Source organism: Loxodonta africana, chromosome 2 (assembly GCF_030014295.1).
Source record: "Loxodonta africana isolate mLoxAfr1 chromosome 2, mLoxAfr1.hap2, whole genome shotgun sequence".
Lineage (NCBI taxonomy): Eukaryota > Metazoa > Chordata > Mammalia > Proboscidea > Elephantidae > Loxodonta > Loxodonta africana.
Window position 1 is genome coordinate 168,733,730 of NC_087343.1, and position 5,944 is coordinate 168,739,673.

The following is a 5,944-nucleotide window of genomic DNA, read 5'->3' on the forward strand; positions in this document are numbered from 1 at the left end:
CTCATGTATCTGTTACCTACCTGAATGTCTTCTTTGGAGAAGTGCTGTTCATATCCTTTGCCCATTTTTTAATTGGGTTTTTTGTCTTTTTATTGTTGCGTTTTTGCAGTATCATGTAGATTTTTAGAGATCAGATGCTGATCGGAATTGTTGTAGCTAAAAATTTTTTCCCAGTCTGTAGGTTATCTTTTTACTCTTTCAGTGAAGTCTTTGGATGAGCGTAGTGTTTGATTTTTAGGAGCTCCCAGTTCTCTAGTTTCTCTTCTGGTGTTTGTGCATCGTTAGTAATGTTTTACAAACTGTTTGTGCCATGTATTAGGGCTCCTAGTGTTGTCTCTATTTTTTCTTCCATGATCTTTATTGTTTTAGATTTTATATTTAGGCCTTTGATCCACTTTGAGTTAGTTTTTGTGCATGGTGCGAGGTATGGGTCTTGTTTCATTTCTTTGCAAATGGATATCCAGTTATACCAGCATCATTTGTTAAAGAGACTGTCTTTTCCCCATTTAATTGACTTTGGGCCTTTGTCAAATATCAGCTGTTCATATGTGGATGGATTTATGTCTGGATTCTCAATTCTATTCCATTGGTCTACGTATCTGTTTTTGTACCAGTACCAGGCTGTTTTGACTACTGTGGTGGTATAATATGTTCTAAAGTTAGGAAGTGTGAGACCTCCCACTTTGTTCTTCTTTTTCAGTAATGCTTTACTTGTCTGGAGCTTCTTTCCCTTCCATATGAAGGTGGTGATTTGTTTCTCCATCTCATTAAAAAATGTCATTGGAATTTAGGTTGGAATTGTATCTAGAGATCCCTTTGGGTAGAACAGACATTTTTACAATGTTGAGTCTTCCTATCTATTCTATGAGCAAGGTAGGTTTTCCATTTATGTAGGTCTTTTTGGGTTTCTTGCAGTAGTGTCTTGTAGTTTTCTTTGTATAGGTCTTTTATGTCTCTGGTTAGATTTATTCCTAAGTAGTTTACCTTCTTGGGGGCTATTATAAATGGTATTCATTTGATGATTTCCTCTTCGACATTCTCTTTGTTGGTGTAGAGGAATCCAAGTGATTTTTATATGTTTATTTTGTATCCTGATAGTCTGCTGAACTCTTCTATTAGTTTCAGTAGTTTTCTTGAGGATTCTTTAGGGTTTTCTGTGTATACAATCATGTCTTCTGCAAATAGAGACACTTTTACTTCTTTCTTACTAATTTGGATGCCCTTTATTTCTTTATCTGGCCTAATTGCTCTGGCTAGAACCTCCAACACATTGTTGAATAAGAGTGGTGTTAAGAGTGGTCTGGTTCCCTTTCAAGAATAGATTCAAGGAACTGAACACTAAGGACCAAAGACCAGATGAGTGTGGAATGGCATCCAGGACATCATACACGAAGAAAGCAAGAAGTCATTAAAAACACAGGAAAGAAAGAAAAGACCAAAATGAATGTCAGAAGACACTCTGGAACTTGCTCTTGAATGTGGAGTAGCTAAAATTAATGGAAGAAATGATAATGTAAAAGAGCTGAACAGGAGATTTCGAAGGGCAGCTCAAGAAGGCAAAATATTATAATGACATGTGCAAATACCTGGAGATAGAAAACCAAAAGGGAAAAACATGCTCAGCACTTATCAAGCTTAAAGAACTGAAGAAAAAATTCAAGTCTCGAGTTGCAATATTGAAGGATTCTGTAGGAAAAATATTAAACAACACATGAAGCATCAAAAGAACACGGAAGGAATACACAGAGTCACAATACACAAAAAGAACTGGTCGACTTTCAACCATTTCTGGAGGTAGCATATGATCAGGAACCCATGATACTTAAGGAAGAAGTTCAAGCTGCACTGAAGGCCTTGGTGAGAAACAAGGCTCCAGACATTGACTGAATACCAATTGAGATGTTTCAATAAATGGATGCAGCCCTGGAGGTGCTCACTCATCTATGCCAAGAAATTTGCAAGACGGTTACCTAGCCAACTGATTGGAAGTGATACATATTTATGCCTATCCCCAAGAAAGATGATTCAACAGAATTTGGAAATTATCAAACAATATCATTAATATCACACGCAAGCAAAATTTTGCTGAAGATCATTCAAAAGTGGCACAGCAGTAAGTTGACAGGTAACTGCCAGGAATTCAAGCCAGACTCAGAAGAGGACATGGAACCAGGGATATCATTGCTGATGTCAGATGGATCTTGGCTGACAGCAGAGAATCAGGAAGATGTTTACCTGTGTTTTATTGACTATGCAAAGGCATTCGAATGTGTGGATCATAACAAATTATGGATAACATTGCGGAGAATGGGAATTCCAGGACACTTATTTGTGCTCATGAGGAACGTGTGCATAGATCAAGAGGCAGTCATTTGAACAGAACAAGGGGATACTGCTTAAAGTCAGGAAAGATGTGTGTTAGAGTTGTATCCTTTCACCATACTTATTCAATTTATATGTTGAGGAAATAATCCAAGAAGCTGGGCTATATGAAGAAGAGCATCAGGACTGGAGCAAGATTCATTAACAACCTGCATTTTGCAGATGACACAACCTTGCTTGCTGAAAGTGAAGAGGACTTGAAGCACTTACTGATGAAGATCAAAGACCACGGCCTTCAGTGTGGTTTACACACCAACATAAAGAAAACAAAAATCCTCACAACTGGACTGATAAGGAACATCACGATACAAAAAAAAAAAAAAAAAAAAAACCCAAACCAAATCCAGTGCAACCAAGTCGACCCTGACTCATAGCGACCCTATAGGACAGAGTAGAACTGACCCACAGAGTTTCCAAGGAGCGCCTGGAAGATTCCAATTGCTGACCCTTTGGTTAGCAGCTGTAGCACTTAACGACTACACCACCAGGGTTCCCAACATTGTGATAAATGGAGAAAAAATTGAAGTTGTCAAGGATTTCATTTTACTTGGATCTACAATCAACATCCATGGAAGCAGCAGTCAAGAAATCAAAAGAAGGATTGCATTGGGCAAATCTGCCATGAAAGACCTCTTTAAAGTGTTAAAAAACAAAGATGTCTCCTTGAGATCTAAGGTCCACCAAACTCAAGCCATGGTGTTTTCAGTCACTACATATGCATGCAAAAGCTGGTCGATGAATAAGGAAGAGTGAAGAATTGATGCCTTTGAATTATGGTGTTGGTGAAGAATATTGGATATACCATGGACAGCCAGAAGAACAAACAAATCTGTCTTGTAAGAAGTATAACGAGACTGCTCCTTAGAAGCAAGGATGGGAAGACTACCTCTCACATACTTTGGACATGTTATCAGTAGGGATCAGTCCCTTGAGAAGGCCATCGTGCTTGGTAAAGTACAGGGTAAGCAAAAAAGAAGAGATTCTCAGTGAGATGGATTGACACAGTGACTGCAACAATGGGTTCAAGCACAGCAACAATTGTGAGGAATGCAGACTGTGTTTTGTTCTGTGGTGCATAGGGTCGTTATAAGTCAGAGCCAACTCAATGATACCTAACAATGACAATCACCCTCTACAACAGCATGAGCCATTTCCTTGATATAAATCTTTAGTCTGTGTAGATATTTATACTCTTTACTGGTTTTGCTTCTCTAGAGAACCCAGCCTAAGACAGACAGACACTATAAAATTGTCTATTAGAGGTTGTTGTTGGGATCAACTAGATACCCAGAGTGGGGATTAGAGTCTTCCATTCAAAGGTAAGGAAATTAAGCCCAGAATAGTTAAATCATCTTCTCAAAACCACACAGCTCAAGGCAGAGCGCCTCCCAGGCTCCCAGACCCAGTGTCCTTGCTGGAACACTGCACAGTTTTCCTTAGAAATCTTGCTTTCAAGAAAGATTCTAAATCTCATTTGAACTCAAGTGTAAATGAATGCAAATAGCTTGAGGCATTATCCCAGCATTTTTGAGAGGAGAGAGTAGAGGGAGGGAGCTGGATATCTTTTAGCAGGAAACAGTACCTTAAGCTGAAGAATAATGTTCTAATGGTGATATCTCAGTCTTCTTGTGGTACATACCTGATTTTTTAAAGGGACGTCAGTCCATCCTGAAGCCCAATGAAACTATATTGCACCAAACCAAGACCAAAGCCGTGGTGTCGATTCCTACTCATGGCAACCCTAAAAGACAGGGTAGAACTGCTGCATATGGACTCTAAGGGGCACTTGGTGGATTTGAACTGCCGACCTTTTGGTTAGCAGCTGTAGCCCTTAACTACTAGCCACCAGGGTTTCCGCTATATTGTGCAGGTAATGATAAATGCACTAGTTTTGAACTATTTCTTCTCTTTACCTCCAAGGTCTCAAAGAAGGCAAATGGTGTCTTTGGTAAAGCTCCTTTTAGAAATAGCTCCGAGTCCAGATACTTCCAGCTTGTTGAAACAGAATCTATTAGAAATTTCCCAAGGAGATAGATTACTTTTTTCTTTCTTTCTTTCAAATGCCTGTTTCAGGCCAATCCCTCAGATCAGAGAAGCATGAAGAGTTCAGATGGTTGAGAAATAAACAACCACTTCTTGTGTGCTCACCTCAGGTGAACCAAATCCAGAGAGCAGCTTGCAAGGAAGCCATGGTGGTGTGGCGTCCAGGACACCAGCAGTGTATCCCACAGTGGAGGCAACATGACAATTCCCCCGGCTTGGGCTCCAAGAACCAGATGGGTCCGTTTAGCCCATGATGTCAACATGTTCTTACACCTATTTGGTACAAAGTACAATCCTGGAAGCTTGGCGGTGGAGGATTGATATGAGAGAAGAATCAGATATGGTTTCTGCTCTCAGGCCTTTAGCAATTAAGCAGGAAAGAATGAACATGATGCAAATACAAAGTAGGGAGAGATGTAGCCCAAGAGAGCTGGACACACTTGAATATTTCAGATTTTTCAAGCTTCAGATTGAGCTCCCTTTTCCACACCCACCCACCTTGGGCTTCTTTTGTCAGCAATGGCACTACCATCCTTCCAGTAGTTCCATCTACCGTAATCATGTGCTAAACTGAATCTTGTTTTTAAATATATTTTCAAACTGCCTTCTTCTATTCAACTTCCTTCCAAACCATCCATCCTAAGCCACCACCTTCTCTTATCTGACAATTGCAGAAGTTTCCTTACAGCTCCACCTGTATTTACATTTTGTGGTGGTTGTACGTTGCCATTGAGTCGATTCCGACTCATGGTGACCCCATGTATTACAGAGTAGAACTACACCATAGGGTTTTCTTGGCTGTAATTTTAATATAAGCTGATAGCCAGGGCTTTTCATCTGCATTTCTTCTGGGTGGATGAACTGCCAACCTTTCCTCTACCAGTTTAATATAAACCATTTGCACCGCCAAAGCACCCCTTTCAAATCCATCCTAAACTCTATTGTTAGAATGATCTTCCAAGTTAAAATTTAACAATATGAGTTGCCATAACTTCCTGTTGTCTTTAAGATTAAAATCCAAATCTCTTGAACCTCTAAGATTTTCCCCTGAGATACCCTTTAAACTGAAAGTACTCCTGGAGATCACCTTTCAGCTAAACAACAGACTGGAACATAAAACAAACAATATCACCCATGAGTACTGTGCTCCTTTTAAAAAAAAAAAAAACTCTATATGAGACCAAATGGTCAACGTTTACCCTAAATCAAAGATGAGAAGGTAAGAGGCGGCAGGGAAACCAGACTCCTGGAGAAAGAACTACTGGAAGGAAAATAATGAGAATGTTGACACATTGTGAAAAATGTAACCAATGTCATTGAGCAAGCTGTACAGAAACTGTTAAACAGGAACCCGATTAGCTGTGTGAACTTTTGCTGAAAACACAATAAACTATTATTTTTAAAAAACCAAACCTCTTGCCTTGACTTACAAAGCCTTTGGTATTGTCCCTTGCCCATGCGTACTCCTAGAGCCTCACCTCCTGCTACTCAATTCCTTGTGTCCCTTTGCAGTACAGAT